Below are 17,179 nucleotides of genomic sequence, written 5' to 3'. Positions count from 1 at the left end.
TGACCCTAAAAGGGGCAACCAAACCCCACGCAGAGACTGAAGTGAAGCTGGAACGGAGCCTGGAACTTCTGGCGCCTCCCCTGAGACAAGATATGTGGGATACCTAGCTCATTCTCTTGATTTTCCCGCAGATCCAGTGGGCCTCCTATCCGGCTCACTTCCCCTGAAGTTTGGGAAATACTCACTCTTCAGTTGACACTTCTTCCTCAACTTTAAAGCCAGAACTGAGAGAACTCTGTGCCCCGGGATCCCCAGCTGACACCCCTAAAATAAATCTTTAGCCTAGCTGGGGAGTGTGGAGGGTAGATTCCTTCACACACTCGCATGAAGGAACACACGAACACACACGGGCTGGATCCTTCCCGGTCTACCCTACCCCATGCCCCAAGCAGTTTCCAAGGACTGTCAAGGCAGTGTCCAACCTCCACCGAACAGTGGCAGCCCCCAAGGGTCACACCGCGCCCTTATTCCCGCCATTCCACCGTCTGGGCCTGGAAGAACTCCCAGCGCATCCCCAGCACCCCAGGCCAGGTCCGCGCTGGGCCGTCCAGCCTGGGGCTAGCCAGGGCGTCTGGGCTGGGTTCCCTCGCCTAGGGAGATCAAGACGCTCCCTTGTTCCGCGGGGGAGGCTAGGGGAAACCAGGAGGGAAGGGAAAGGGCTCCCATCAGGGCCTCAGCAGGAGAGAGCCACTGCCAGGCAGCTCCTAGGGCCCCTTGCTGCAGTCCGGGGAGGAGCCGAGCAGGCTGGAACCCAGCACAGCCCGGATGCCGCGTCCAAGGGGAGGGAACGGGCCAAAACCCCTCGCCCGGCCCTCCTAGGGGGATGACAAAGACCGAGATGTTATCCCCGGAACCCAGCTTGTTGTTAGGGAGATGCCAGCCATGGTCCCGGGAGGTGCCCCGTGCCCCCAGGACCAGAGCTTGGGCCAGAGCTGTATACCTGCCAGGAGCACATGTGCACATTCATGTATATGGGAAGATGGACATAGACGCCCACATGGGGTCCTCAAGCATTGCTTCCCTTTGCCCTTTCCTTTGCCAGTGCCACCCCCTTACCATCATGCCATGCAACCCCTCCCTGCTGGGGTCATTGGGTTCTTAGGCCGACAGCACCCTATCCAGAGTGGCAGCTACCTCACAATCATTGGTGACATCCCATAGGCCATCTGTTCCCAGGACTAGCACATCGTCTGGGCAGTGCTCATACTGTGTCAGGTCATATACTCAAACCTGGTGGGGAAAGAGTATAGGGAGGATTGAGGTGTGGGGTTTGCTGGACAGGGAGCTTGGGGATAAAAGGACCCTGGATGAAAGCCAGCTTGAGACCCACAGAGGAGGGAAGGTATAGTTAAGGAGGCCCCCATACAGCTCACCTCAGGGAAGAAGGAGAGGAAAGGCTAGATGGGCAGGGTGGATCTGCAGACATTAAGGTTGTCGTCTCCCAATCCCCGGGTTAACCCAATAGTGGCCATCACTTGGTCCTGAGGGAAACATGGAGGGGGACAGCTATTTAGTCCTCTGCCAGGCTCTCTGAAACCACACAGCCCTCCCACACCCTCCCACACCTACCCTCAGGTAGAACCTCCGCCTCCCTAGATAAATTGTGGTGGGTCCTCCTGCCCTCTCCCACCTCTACCGTGGATTTTACCTTTTTGCCCTCCCCACAGACCAGAGGAAACCTGAGGCCCTCCAGATAGATCTTTTTGTAGGCCCTGGGGAGGGGGTGGGGTAGAGGCATCACCTAGGCATCAAAGCCCCCTCTCTTCTAGGAGCTGGACACCCGCACACAAACCCCTTAGAAGGGCCCCATCCCCCAACTCCCAGCCTGGCCCAGCCTTCAGCTTCCACCTTGCTACTGGTGAGGGACTGGTTGGGTTGCCATGGGAACGACCCAGCTCTGAGGTAAGTGTTACCAGCCAGTCATGTTCTGGTCCCAGTAGAGCATCCTCTGCCCCAGCTCCTTGGGCTGAGCTCTGCAGGGGAACTCAAGGTGGGTGAATTCACCACCCAGCAGCTCTGATTTCAGGAAGCCCTGGGGTTGATAATGGCCAGACAGAGCAAAGGGCCAGGGGGTGTTACACTCACAGCGTACCCTAGTACAATATATAGATAATGTTATTTTTTTTCTTCTTTTGCAGTAATGGGGATTAAACTGAGGGGTGCTTTACCACTGAGCTACATTCCCAGCCCTTTTTAATTTTTATTCTGAGACATGGTCTTGCTAATTTTTTGAGGCTGTCATTGAACTTATGCTCTTCCTGCCTTGGGCTCCCGAGTTGCAGGAATCACAGGTGTGCCACACTGTATCTGGCTAGATGATATTTATTATAGCAGACCTTTAAGTAAAGGTCCACATGCTACACCCTATTCTGATACACACATTAACTCAGTTGCTCTTCAAAACAACCCATGGGGCAGGAACCATTACTGCACAGAGAGGTTAAGGAATTGTCAAAGGTCACATAATTAGCAGAGAACAACAAACCAGGATTCAGTATCCAGGCAGTCCAGTTCCAGAGCCCAGAGGCCTTTTCTTTTCCCTCCCCCCACCTCTGATTTTACTTCCTTCCTCAGCTGGGGCCACAGTGGGTGCTCCAAGCCAGCTCAGGCTCCTTCCTGTAGCATTATCCCCTGGGCTCAGCCCTGCACTCAAGAGCCCACACAGCCATCTTCCCAAGAAGCTCCCAGTAGGGAGTGTTCTGTGTTTGGTGGTGGTGGTGGTGGTGATGTGTGTGTGTGTGTGTGTGTGTGTGTGAGAGAGAGAGAGAGAGAGAGAGAGAGAGAGAGAGAGTAGGGTTGGGGGGGGTGTTCTCAGGGACAAGAGTGCAGAGAGGCACAAGAACCAGTAAACGATGTGGGTAGGAAGTTTGGTTCCTACTTACAAGCAGCTGAAGATGCTGGCGCTCGGTCTCCAGGGTAAACTCCTGGAACATTGGAATGATTTCACCATTCCGGACAATGAGGTCCTGCCCAGAGACAGAAAAGGCCTGGCTCTCCTCAGCCCCCTTCATGGATAATTCCAGAGGGATCAGGCCTTCTGCTTAGGATTCCTTACCCAGGACTCCATCTTTCCTCTCCATGTGGATATATCAGGCCTTTCTTTATATCTATGGTCCTCCAATCTCCTTCAATCTTTGGGGTTTCTTTAAATATTTTATTTTTTTATAGTACTTGGGATTGAACCCAGGGCATCTTTGCCACTGAGCTATATCCACAGCCATTTTGATTTTATTTTGAGACCCAATTTATTACAGGGTCTCACTAAAGTACTGAGGTTGATCTTGAGCTTGTGATCCTCCTGCCTTAGCCTCCTGAGTTTCTGGGATTACAGGCATGTGCCACCATGCCAAGTCCAATATTTGACTTTAAACCCCACCACCTCACTCTTCTATCCCCCCATCCTAGAGAGCATGGCCCCTTGTAGCCATGTTTAAAGCCCTTCTCCTCCACACGAGCTGTCACCTGCATTGACCACATATGCCTTGCCTAGCAGGTACACCACAACCAGTGCACAGCAGCCCCCCTCCATTTGGTGGCCAAGACACTCCTGCTCCCGAGCCATCTGCTCATCCTGCCAAGTGAGGAAGGGTCAAGAGGGAGGAGAGTAAAAGAAGAGTTTGCAGACACCAAGTCACCCTCCCCACTCCCATCTGCAGAAATCATCTGGCACAGCCAAACCACATCTGGAAAATAGTGAAACACATGGGGATAACTATCCCTTCTGCCTCCCCTCAGAACCAAACTCTGTTCTGGCTCTCAATAGTGTCGTGGGTTCTCAGGGTCAGTCCCTGAGGCCACCTGACTCTCACATAGAGTTGGCCAGAGTGTCTGCCTAGCTAGCCTTTGGCCGAGGCACCCACTCACCATGAGCTGTAAGGCATTCTCAATGGCCCCTACTACCAGGTTTTCATGGGTCACTGCCTTCTGTGAAGACCAGCAGGACTGAGGACCAATCAAGTGAGTAGAATCAGAGTAACCTGGGTCCCTGAGGTGCACGGGAGGCAGAGGGGAGGTGGTGAGTGGTCTTAAAATATTTCTACTAGGTCCTTTAGTTGCTCCCGGATGTGGCGATGCAGGAGCCGTGAGTTCATTTCGGCAGCTCCATCACCGGCATGTCCATCAAACAGGCCCCAATAATAAAAGCAGAGACCCTGGTGGGGGAAAAGTTGAAGGTGAAAGTTGAAGGTGAGTAAATCTCTCTCTGTGTGTGTATGTGTGAGTGTGTGTGTGTGTGTGTGTGTGTGTATGTGTGAGTGTGTGTGTCCTGATCAAGGGGTTTATTTCCTTGATCTGCTGCACCAATAGGTCCACCCAGAGAACACAGTCCAAAGGGTACCCTCCCACTGCTGTGGGCTGCCTCCTCTCCCACCCCGGGAGGCAGGCGGCCTTCTGGTGTTGGGCTATTTCTGGGTATGGAGGGGGAGGGGAATGGTAAGAGGGACAGGGAACTGGGGCTCTAGGGCTGGAAGCTGCTGATAGTCTTTCCAACCGCTATGCCCCGGTTAGAAAGAACTCCGCTCCTTTTTGAACAACCGCCCCCACCCCGCAGTCCCTTAGCCTTTAAACTGCCGAGCCATGTTTAGGAACTGGCCAACTCATCCTTGGCAGAGCCCCCTCACCTCCCCACCCCCCCCAGCTCTAGGAGACAACGGGGTTTTGAGGGGAGAGAGTGAGGGTGATCAACGAGTTACAAGGTCCTGAGGAAGGTGATTCAAGCTGCACCGGATTGAAGAGAGGGCCGGGAGCGGGTGATGCCCGAAGCCCAGAGGATAGCAAAGGTCCCGGGAAAGGGGGGTTCATGGCTCCGAGTGCAGCACGGGGGCTGCATCCCTGGAGTGGGGATGCAGAGTTGGGGAGAAGTGGTAGTCCCATCCAGGTTTGGGTGCCCCTGGGGGGCATTCACTCAGTGTAGCCAGTGCTCCAGGGCAGGCGGCGGCCCCTGTCCGGAGGTCTTTGCACAGCCCCGCCCAGGTGGTCGTCGGCGCGTCGCAATCCCCGGGAATCAGCTGCAGAAAGGTCGGTCTGGAGAAGCTCGCTGGAGCCTCCATGGTCTTCGCTGACGCCCCGCTCTGGCTCCCTGGCCTCGCTGGAGGGCTCATGGGCGTTTCTGGAGCAGCGGCAGGTGGCGCCTAGGTCATGCTGGGCAGGTCTGGGGATTTGGTGCACGGAGGTGAAGCACCCCCGGAGCTCACCAGGTGCGCCACCTCAGAGCGCACCAGGTTTAGCATGCTGCTTCTTGGCCCGGTCCTCGGCTGTGGCCTTGCCCCTCTCAGGCCCAGGCCCTAGGGCTCAGCATGGGCGGTGCTTACCCCTGTTGGTCCTTTGAGGCCATTGGCTCCCTGCCAGGTTGGGACTGTGCGGGGCAGAACTTCCCCTAGCTCTAAGTCACCAGGGAACCGCCCCACTGGCTCCCGATCTCTTCTCCACCTCATTCTGGCTTCGTCCTGCCTCAGTTTCTCAAAGGGAGATGGGTTTGTTGTGGGAAAGGTCTGAGAGAAGGAAGTTTTACTTCAGTCCTGCTGTAGGAGAGACATCAACTAGACCTTCCCTATTGTGACGAGGGTCGGGGAGGCGGTCTCCCGGCTCCTGGTTCAGGGTGGTCAGTCTGCCTTCAGGGCAACTAAGCTGATGACCTCAGATCGAAACAGCCGCTTCGGGGCCGCTGGGTGTGAAACAGCTGGTGTGACAACACCTCTGGAGCTACTGGAGTGAGAGCAAGAGCAGCAAGCTGGTGCAGAGTGGAGGCAATGGTAACCATGCAGGTCACAGCTGATCACCTTGGATCAGAGAGCCAGGGTAAATTCCTGGGCTCTTGATGGTACTGTTATCTCTGAAGGCCACTTCCACGTTGTGGGAGAGTGGTTGCCACTCCTACTTACTTTCTCAGAACCTTCCCCATACACTCAGATTTAGACTTCTCATCAGTTAATAAGGATAACAACGTAATATAATAAATAAACACCATTTATAAAAGACCTACTGGGCAGTAGGCCTTTTACAAAGCACATTCTATACACCAATTTATCACTCCCATTTTACAAATGAGAGGGGACTGGATGTACCTGTCATTTAATATGACGTGCCAGAAGAGATCATACGGCCATTGAGAGATTCATAACCATATCAGTCTCCTGATACCAAAACCCGGTTCTGACTTGAGAATCAAGTTGATTTCTCTGAATCAGGGAGGGAGAGTTAGGAAGAAGATGACAGCAGTTAGAGGGATGAGGTCCCTCCTCTGCCTCTCTCCTCTTTGCGCAGAGGCTGGGAAGTCCTGGAATGCTGGGCAAGTTCTCTGCAGCCAGGGGGAGACAGAGGCCAGGTTAAACTCCTGCCTGGACGGATTAAAAGCCCACTTGCTCCAGGACTGAAACTAGACCAAGTACCAGGTGGGATGCTTATTCTTTCTGCTTTCTGCCTCCTGGGGGAAGGTGGTACTGACCTGACCTGGGAAGGGCTCTATTCCTAAACACAGTATCAGGTAATAGATCATTTTAGGTCCCAGGTACACCCACCCAACAGACAGTTAAAATGAGGTCAAGGTCTCTGTGCCCTAATGCAAGTTGGGCTAGCCATCACAGGCCACTGGAATCAAGTTCATTATAGGGACCCTACCTCTGGGCTCTGTTCACTGAGTGCTTCCTGACAATAGCATACTCTGTCCTCCAGGCTAAACTGTGCTCCCAGAAGGGGTGGCTTTCCTGGCCTACAATAGTCACTCAGGTGTATCTATTTGCTGTAATTATGCCCAAGATTTGGGCAGAAAGCCATATCAAATGAAGTCACAAGAGGGAAAAAATATCAGACCCCACAGAGCAGCAAAGACAGGGACAAAGAACATGCTGCTGCTTTTTATGGGTGTCCCCCTTCTGTTTGAGGAAAAATGGGAATCAGCTCTCTGATAAATGACATACATCACTGCCAGGTCAAAGACTGAAGAAAAATATGACTCCTAGCTATTTTTATTATTCAGTGTTTCTGGGACAGTTTACTTATCACTTATCACTGTCACACAGCTCCTTATTCCCTGCTCTTCCCAGCATCTATGGAGTGGCTGCAAAAATAGGCCACAGAGCTAGGGCCTGGAGACCCCTTGCTTCTGTACCAGATGATCCCCAGGGAAGTTGGCAGCGTCTGTGGGCTCTTGAACAGCACCCCAGCCTACCCAGACCTTAAGACTTTCATCTCCCTGAGCCACCCACCCATTCCTGACACGATTGAACCTCCTCCATCCAGACCTGGTAATGCAGTCATCGCCTCTACCCATCCCAAGGTGGCAGAAGGTGAGAGGAGAAAGGTAGCAGGCTGGGAAGGAGCAAATCTATGGGATGTTTTCCTTAGTTCAGACTGATAATGTCTAGCCATAAAGGGGGACTGGAGAGTCTCAAGGCAGGCCCCTTTTTCACAGTCCACATGCAGGGGTTCAGGGCCTATTATTTTTATTATTTGGTGTTTCAGGGATAGTTTGCTTACCATTTCTTCATTCTTGCCTTTTCCCTCCACATTAACCGAACCCCAGAGCCCTGTTACAGTAAGAGGTATGTCCTTCCTATGAAGAGAAAAACTCACAGAATCTCTTTGCCCTTTATTTTCCTAGTACTTTTCACATACAAAACATAACCTTACAAAGAATTATACTATTGCCAGGCATAGTGGTGCATGCCTGTAATCCCAGTGACTTGGAAGGAAAATGGCAATTTGGAGGCCAGCCCCAGCCATTTAACAAGGCCCTAAGCAACTTAGTGAGACCCTGTCTCAAAATAAAAAAAAAAATTAAAAAGGACTGGGGATGTATCTCAGTGGTAAAGCACCCCTAGGTCCAATCTCCAGTATCTAAATAAATAAATCTACAGTGGAAATTATATTACAATTTTTTTCTGATGCAGACACTGGGTCCCAGAATTTGGTTCCCAAGATGAGACTCACACCCATCATCCATAGGGATCATTCACCAGCCTATTATAGCTCTCCTGCCTGTCACTAAGGGTACCATTTCTGGGGTAGAAATATTGCCTTCCAGATGTCAATCTAGGAGAGGACTGCTGAAAAGAACTTTGTAGCTGGGTCTAATGGTGAATGTTCGTAATCCTGTTGATTCCAGAAACTGAGGCAGGAGGATCACAAGTTTGAGGCCAGCCCTCATCTATACACCCTACTGTCATGTATGTCTAAAAACAAATTTTATATATACACATATATATCCCCTTCAAAAAAAGACCTCCTTTCAAAATAAAAAGGACCAGGGCCCCTTGATCAAGCTCTAATAGGAGGAGGACAGGGAACAACTTTGTGCAACCATGGGAATGTTCTATATCTGCTCTGCCCAATACACTTGTCCCTAGTTTCTTGTGGCTACTGGACACTTTAAATAGCGTTTGAGTGCTAAGTAAAATTTTAATGAGTTTAGGTTTAAATTTAAATCTAGCGACTACCCAACTGGACAATGCAGTTCTGAAATCTTCAAAGCTCAAGACACCTTGCAGGTCCGGGCAATGACTCCTCACTTCCAGCGCTCCGCCGCCACCTCCACCCCGCCGCCGCCCTTCACCTTGGAGCATCAAATCCTTCCCCTGAGCCACAGAACTAGGCGTCAGGAGGCCTGCAGGTTTGGGAGGACTTCCTCGAGGTTACCTATCTGACTGAATCCGTAGGGGCCAGTAGTTCTCCCCTCCCTCCTCCTGTCCTGAGCCGCGCTGTCCCGAAGGAAGCCGTGGTGTTGGCGCAGGGCTGGAGGAGTGGGGCGGCACCAGCGGCGAGGCTGCAGCGACCGCAGCACGATCCCGGGTCTTCAGGCGGGAGGATCGGAGAGGGTCCGTCTGATCAGAGCCGGGCCCAGGGCTCTCATCACTACCGCGGTGATGCGGGTTTGGCCAGAGCCCTGCCATCCTGGGGGCACAGCAACTTGGTGAGGGACGCAGACAGAGCCCTGGACTGGAGGGCATTCAACCTGGCCGCACCCAACAGTAGTCTGCTCTCTGAGTCTTGGTCCCAGGTTCAGAGGCAGCGCGGACCTCAGGCCAGCAGGTTGAACAGTGGGCACCGCTGTAGGGCAGGTAGGTCCCTGTGAGAGTGCTCAGAATTTAGGAGGACTGAATAGACACTGGAGTTGGGTGAGGGTAGGTTGGGGAAGGTTGGAGGTTCTTGTGGTTCACGTCTTCAACTCCTTGTTAGTGTGCACGCTGCTCACTCAGTCTCACTATAGCATAGGTTGGAGCAGGGGTAAAACAGGCTGGGAAACTGAGGTAGAGCATAGAAGTTGAAGAAAAATTCCCAGAAGCTTTCTGCAGCTTCCTCTAGCCCCAATCTTCTCCCCTTCCCCAGGTCTTTTGAGTCTTGGGGTTCATAAGAGAGACCAGGTGAGTGGGATTGAAGGGTCTGGAAGCTCAGAAACAAGATCACCTGAGACAGGCTGAGCATGTAACTCAGTAGTAGAGCCCTTGTCTAGCATTCCTGAGGCCCTGGGTTCAATCCCCAGCACCCCCTCACCTGGGAGAAGCTGTATTTCTAATGGTTGAAATGAGGTTTCCTGATAGGGGTGGAGAGAGGAGAGACCTATTCAGGAAAGAGATACATCCAGACAGGTGGGAGCTTACCTATCTCCAGGATATTGCCATCACTTCCTCTGAACACCTTCATTCCCCTTCGTAGGACCCTTGTTGCTGGGAGCTAGGAGGCAGGGTTCTCTTCCTTCCAGGGCCTCACCATCCTGCATTTTACTTCTGCCTCCTTAGGAAGCTGAAAAAGGAGGAGTACTTAGGAAAAGGTGTTGGGGAGCTGTGGCCTGCAGTTCAGAGACCTGCTGAATCCCCATTCTGGCTCTGTGGGGTGAAAGAGGGTGACAGTGGCAGAATTGAGCCAGCTGTATGTAAGTCCAGGAAGCAAGTGCCATGGGACATTGGTGGTAGAGGCAAAGAGGAATCAGGGCTTGGGAATCCTCCCCAGAGGTCTATCCCAGAAGGAATCTATCTGGCAGATTCTGATTAGAACCCTCCCCTGATCTGCAGCTCTGTCCCAAGATCAGAGAGATGACAGTGTTGATTCTTAGACCCCTCCAACCACTGCTTCACTCCTGTGACATTGAAGCTCCCTGGCCACTGGTCCCAGGCTCATCCTGATTCTGTAAGGGCCATTCCCAATCCAGAAGAAGAGACTCTGCCCCTGCCTAGAACAGCTTCATAACTGGACTCCGGCCAGCCCTCCCCCTTGTCTTCTCCCAAGCTTTCCTTTACCCAACCAGACCAGGGCCCGGGCTCCCTCTGGACCTTACAACTCACTGAAATCTTTTCTACTTTTCCAGATGGAGTGAGTCTGAGACCAGCAGATGAGCAGACTGAATCTAAAAGATCCTAGCAAAAGGTAAGTGAAGAAACGGTTGACGATTTGAAGTGTGAGGGGTGGGCAGACATTGGGCATTTTATTCTAAGATGGCAGCAGGTTCCTGGCATTTGGTTGATCCCTGATACTCTCAGAATTGTGCTGGCACTTGAGGGAGGTCAGCCGTGACCCAAGGGGCTAGGTGAGCAACAGAGGTAGTGACCCGGGTCTATCCCTGAGCTTGAGACTCTGATGCCTCCTGAGACTGATTTTGCCCCCATCTGTGGCTGGGCAGCTCCCAGCCTTTGTGTACCTCTATTTCCCAGATGGAATTCCCTCCATTTCTAGTGACTCTCTGGAACAGATTTAGGAGTTCGAACCACTAAGGATGGAGGAGGATAAGGAAAGGGTAAGAGAGTTTGGCTCAGAAGCAAGGTGGTAGGTGGGCATAGGGAAGATTGCTGGGTTCTGGCCCCTGCCACCCCCATGCTGCCTGACCTTGGCAAATTATCTGACTTCCATTAGCCTTATTTTCATTTTTAAATTTAAATATTGTTTAAATTAAATGGCCATTACATTCCCCAGGTTTGAAACTCAAAAAATGAAAAAGAGCCGGGTATGGTGGTGTACACTTGTTATCCCAGCAACTCCCTGAGGCAGGAAGATGCAAGTTTGAGGTCATCCTCAGCAACTTGAGGAGGTCTTAAGCAATTTAGCAAGACCCTTTCTCAAAACAAACAAACAAACAATAAATATAAAGGGTGGGACAGGGGATGTGGCTCAATGGTTAAGTATCCCTTGGTCCAATCCCTGGTACAAAAAAGGAAAAAATAAATAGGGAGTAAAAAAGAAATTGGTAGAAAAGTAAGTCATCTTTTTCTCAGCCAACCATTGTTCCTTCTTAATGGCATACAATGTTATTCCTGTTTTTTCCATAGCTAATTTTTTGACATTTTTGTTTGGTGAGGTTTGATTTGGTTTGGTATTTTGTGTGTGTGTGTGTGCGCGCACGCGGTATTAGTTATTGAACTCAGGGCTACTCTATTGCCAGCTACTTCCTCCGCCCTTTTTATTTTTAATATTTTTTTTTTCTGAAATTGTCCTTTATTTTGTTGTACTAAAACTGATACAAAGTAACATTTTAGAACAGAACCTCCCAGGCTTTCAGACCCTGTATCTGTCTGCACACCACCCATCACAGCCCAATCTGCCTGCAATATAGAAAAACAACGTGTAACCAATGCCTCAAGAATGGTCTATAGTTTGTCTCAGTTGTCTGAGCTAGAAAACTTGTACCTGAAAAAGAAAGGTCAGCATTGAGAACCGAAGCTTGTTTCTTTTTGAAGCACTGTGCAAGAAATCATATCCCTTTTTTAAAAATATCAGTAATGGCTAAACTACAATCTTGTTTCTAGAATTACAAAGAATAAAATCAAGTCAAAGACATCTTGCTATTAAATGAAATGTTAGGAACAGTATTAAAATATGGATCCTACACCAATGACATTGGAGCCTGGTATAGAACCTACTAACAGGATACTGCAGGACACACCATTTAAGGAATCTTCAGCCAGACTTATCTGGCCTCCGAAGTGCATGCCCTTTTTATTGTATTTTGAGGCAAGCTCTTACTAAGTTGCCCTGGCTGACCTCCAATTAGCAATCCTGCCTCAGCCTCCAGAGTTGCTGAGATTTACAGGTACAGACCACTACATGTGGCTCCAGAGCTAGTTTATGCCTATTCAAGCAGCATAAATAATCCCTCTCTTTTACACATTTTATACACATCATCCCACATGTTGCTGCCCCCTCTTAACAGTGGATTATCATTGGAGATCACTGCATGCATCATTATATAAAGCATTTTCCATTGTTTTTCCACAGCTGTTTGGAAGAGACTGCCCAGATTCTCTTCAATGCATTTAGCCAGTCCTCACTGGTGGCTGTTTGGGTTGTTTCCAGACTTTTTGAGTTTCCCTTTGCTCATCTATAAAATAGGTAATAACTATCCTACTTTTTGGAACAGTTTTGAAGGATTCAAGAGCATGCCTGGGTTAAGAACTGAAAAAAAATGGGAGTTAGCATGATTGTTCCTCCCACACCACAGCCCATTTTTTTATTTTTTGGGGGATACCAGGGATTGAACTCAGGGGCACTCAACCACTGAGCCACATCCCCAGCCCTATTTAGTACTTTATTTAGAGACAGGGTCTCACTGAGTTGCTTAGCACCTCGCTTTTTGCTGAGGCTGGCGCTGAACTCTGATGCTCTTGCCTCAGACTCGCAAGCAGCTGGGATTACAAGTGTGCCACTATGCCCAGCTCTAAGACCCCTTTTAAATGTCACTTCCTCCTCAGGTCCTCCCTTCCTGCTCCCTTGTTCTCTGTGGCATCCATCGCTTCCTACAGTGACTTTGTGCCAGGCTTTGAGCTGCTTGGAGACAAGGTGGGCATCTTACCCACCCTTGCCTCCCAGAGGGCATAGCACAGAGAAGCAACTGGGGCTGGGCACTAGGAGAGCTCCTCCTGTCTGGAGCTATGTGAGGTGTGCCCTTCTCTCCACAGGATGAGTGAAAGGGCCGTGCAGAACTGGAACTCAGGCCACTGGCTGTTGGCACTGTGCCTGATGTGGCTGTGGACCCTCCTGGCCTTTGCTTCCTTGCAGCCTCCAACTGCCACAGGTTAAGGGGAGGCAGTAGGGACTGGGAAAGAGGTTTTCCAGCACACCTGGAAAACTGGATAACACCCCACCCTGTTCCGCACAGCGAGCAGATCTCAGAGGCAAAGTACAATCCATAGATTCCAGGGTTCTGACTCCTCCTTTGTTCATCACCCAGGCAACTGCTCCCTTCTGCTATCCCCACCAGGAGGATACCTGGGCAGACCCACTGTTCTCTGTCCCTTCCAGGCCAGAAGGTGTTCTGCAGGGAGAGAGGCCCTCAGGTGGGGGCTTAATTCTAGCCTCCTGGCCTAATTCTGGGGTTTTCCTTCTGGGATGTCTGAAGCCTATATAAGTGGATGATCCTCCCCACGCACTGTAAGCCCTGGGGCCCTTGCCCTCACCCTGAGAAAGCAGGGAGGTGGGGGCGGGACCTGGTGCCAGACTTCAGCTTTCTTCTGCTCGGACCCAGGGTCTGCCAAAGGGTGATGAGTGCGGCTTCACTGGGGAGGAACAGGAAGATTTCATCTGCTTCTTTCTCCCCTGCCATTGGATATTTTCTGTGTGTGATGCTGGGGATCGAACCCAGGACTTGATGCTGCTGGGCATGTGGTCCATCAGTGAGCTAAAACCAAAGCCCTGGAAATCTCTTAAATAGCCTTCCCCCAGCCAGGTGTAGTGGTTCACATCTGTAATCCCAGTGACTTCCGAGGCTGAGGCAAGTTGAAGCCAGCCTCAGCAACTGAGTGAGACCCCGTCTTCCAATAAAATATAAAGGGCTGGGGGTGTGGCTCAGTGGTAGAGGGCTTCTGGGTTCAATCCCTAGTAGTTCCCGCCCAACACACACAAACAAGAAAGGAAGGAAGGAAAGGCCTTCTCCCTAGCAGGTAGAAGCGGCTCAAGTACCAGCAGGTGGGTGGGAGGGGAGCAGGGCTGGAGGCCTGGGCTGGGGACCTGATCTGATGTGGCTGGCCCCATCAGTCTTTGTAAAGCAGGGCACCTGTGAGGTGATCGCTTCTCACTGCTGCTGCCACAGGAACCGCATCAAGGAGCACTCCCAGACCGTAAAATGCTCCTGCTTTTCCAGCCAGGTGGCTGGCACTATGCGGGCAAAGCCCTCCTGTGTGGATGGTGAGTGAGAAGCTAGGCCCTGGTCAGTGAGACTCTGAGCAGAGAGATAAGGAGGTCTGGTTGGGCCTTTTCATCTTCTGGGGATCCAATTTCATACCCATCTCAGGGCTTTCATGATCAGAGTCTCAAATGACGGGGCACCCTCTGGGGGACAGGAGGGCAGATATGACTATCTCTGTATTATAGACAAGGAAAGCTCTTGTTGTGTGCTGTTCCTCACTGCCCAGCCCACACCGACAGACAAGTTCCCTCATACTTTAGGCTTTCTGCCACACACAGCCTTTCAGACGTGGGCTCTTCACCTACTGCTCTCTCCCCAGCCTCTTCCACATGCTCTACTCTCAACCCTGCCTTAACATGAACACTTGTGTTCCTTCACATCACCCTTTCCCACCTACCCACTCTGGCTTCTGTTCTCACGCTTAAGTGGCATCTGAGTAACCATGCCCAGTGTGATCACATGCATGCCAGATTGTGCCCTCCTGGTCTGTGGACCTCTGCACATGGTGCATAGTAGCTCACATACACCAAGCTGAAGATTGGTACCTCTGTGCCAATGACATGATTGCCTCAGAGACAACTTCACCTGCCTCCTTTCCCCCTCAATGTCTTTGGTGAGATGCTGGGACCTGTAGGATTAAAGTTGGTAGGGCTATGTCCCCAGGCCTCAACATTTCTTCCTCTCTGGGCATCCCAGAGTAGGCAGAAGACAAGGGAAACATGGGACTCCATGCCAGGGGTGTGTGGAAATGTGTACCTCATTCACAGACCCCCCCCCCTTGACTGCTGGCTGTGCTTGCAGAGAGCTTAGAGCTGCACTCCTGCCTCCTGCCCCAATAGCCTCTATCATCCTGCAGAGGTAGTAGTGTCAGATGGAGCCCTGCCTGCCAGGGGAGGAGTTTAAGGTGCTCCCGGACCTGTCGGGATGGAGCTGCAGCAGTGGACACAAAGTCAAAACCCACTAAGGTATCTAGGTGGACACCTCATTCTACTCCTCTTCTTCCTCTTTCACTTGGGACAGCCAAGGGGGCACAGGAGCACTGGGGATCCAGGATGGCATGACCCAAGTTGGTATCTGTGAGCAGTGAGATACTCACTGCATCCCCAGGTGGTCCTTCCATGTACAGTCAGACTCTGAGGACTGGTGTTAGGGCTCTGGATCAGAAATCCAAGAGTATCTTTCTGGCAGATTTTTTGATGGTCCATATGCCTTGTTTTCTCTTCTTTGCCTATAGTGAGTTTGCTTCTGGAAAACATCAAGTCTATACAAACAAAGTGGGGAATTGGGGAAGCTATCTAGATAATTCATGGAGAAATCTCTCCTCCTACCTGAATTCCAAGTATAGTAGTCACTCTGCCCAACACTTCTCCATGGACTGTCCCCCCATTCCCACAATTCTAAACTCCAAACAGTTCATACCTCCCTTCCTCTAGTCAAATTGCTCTGTCTGCTGTGACAGCACCCAAGAGGATCATTATTTTCATGGTTTGTTGCCTATCCCATGAAACAAGGGGTAATTAAAATTTTATTAAAGTTGTTAGCAATTCCATGCGTGTCATGGTTAATTAGTTGCATCTCTTTGTGATCACCATTTGTACAGATGAGTGACACTGTGGGGCAAGCCAAGGCACTGCCTTCTACATTCCATGCTCATCACCACACACATCAAACAGGCAAACAAACAAGAAGAGAAAGAAAGGCAACCCAACAGTTTTTAAGAAAGCAACAATTTTCCCAGACACAGAACAAATGGAGCAGGGAGTTTGACTAGATATAGAGCATCTTATCTGTAGGCAGAGAAAGGAGACAGCCATTCTGAATATACCTAAGCCTAGATGAGAGTGAGACCCACCACAGAGCTTGTGACATTTGTCACCACATTATAAGTTTAGGTTTGTAGCCCATAAATCCTACACTGTGTTTGCAATTTGTACAGTGACGTGGAAGCAAATAGTGGGTAAAGTGTGCCTGATTTATGTTTGCATGGTCCAGCTGGGCCACTTTTGCTGCCTGGACTGCTTCAGGAGCAAGGGACGAGCAGCAATGTGACCTGCGTATCCTGGAGAGTCTCTGGCACAATGGAATGGATCCACCTTGTCTTCTATTGTTTGCTGTTTAGATAACATGATATCTCTTAGGGATCACAGCCTGGACAGGAGAAGCTTGATTTAGCCTTGGACTGAAGAATGGCATCCAGTCATCACCCAGCAAATTTAGAGATTCACTTACCTGGACTCATGCTTCATGTCAAATTCAAGTCTCTAAGCAGATATGGATGGATCTCCAACCACATATCTTGAAGTCTGTGCTCTGCTAGAGACAAAGGAGTTCAAGACACAATTCCTGCCCTTAAGGAATATCCAGTTGGGCTGGGGAATTGAAGACAGATAATTTAGGTCATTGAGAGTCTATGGCACCATGACTTCTGAACCACCTGATAGGAGTTTGGGGATGAAATTTTCAAAGCTCTTTGGCTACTCCCTGGTCACAAGGCACAAAGATGAGAATTCACAATCAGCACCTTTCCATCCATCCTGATTCCATGGTAAACTGCTAACAAGTTGAAGGAAAGCTTTCTTCCTTATGCCAGGCCAGTAATCTCTCATTTGGATGGGATTGGATTTACTTGGGGAAGGAAAGCAATGAAGCATCTGTGGAGTCACAGCATGTGTGAGCTGTTTGTTGGGTATGGAATGCACAGGCCCTTAGAATCAGCCTCATCCAAGCACCTCAGGTTTCTGTTCATTTTCTTTTTGTAACAGATAAGAAAGCTGGATGTGGTGGTGCACACCTAATCTCAGCAACTCTGGGACTGAGGCAGGAGGATCACAAGTTTGAGGAGAGCCTGGAAAATTTAGCAAGTCCTTGTCTCAAAATAAAAAGAACTGTGGGTGCAACTCAATGGTAGAGTACTTGCCTAGCATATGTGAGAGGTCTGGGTTTGATCCCCAGCATTACCGAGAGAGAGAGAGAGAGAGAGAGAGAGAGAGAGAGAGAGAGAGAGAGAGAGAGAGAGAGAAAAGAAACTGAGCCCCAGAGTGCTGAGGTTGAGATGATTATTCCATGAGCTCACAG

At 50.5% G+C, this 17,179-nt stretch overlaps 2 pseudogenes; one reads left to right on the top strand and one right to left on the bottom strand.

Moving 5' to 3' along the window:
• Positions 1-558: 558 nt before the first annotated feature.
• On the bottom strand, positions 559-8,885 carry LOC144256015 (protein phosphatase 1J-like; annotated as a pseudogene).
• Positions 8,886-12,879: 3,994 nt separating this feature from the next.
• Positions 12,880-15,165, top strand: LOC144256014 (chemokine-like protein TAFA-3; annotated as a pseudogene).
• The last annotated feature ends 2,014 nt before the right edge of the window (positions 15,166-17,179 follow it).

This window comes from Urocitellus parryii, chromosome 7 (assembly GCF_045843805.1).
Source record: "Urocitellus parryii isolate mUroPar1 chromosome 7, mUroPar1.hap1, whole genome shotgun sequence".
In the NCBI taxonomy this organism is placed as follows: domain Eukaryota; kingdom Metazoa; phylum Chordata; class Mammalia; order Rodentia; family Sciuridae; genus Urocitellus; species Urocitellus parryii.
This window is presented reverse-complemented; position numbering and strand designations above follow the sequence as displayed.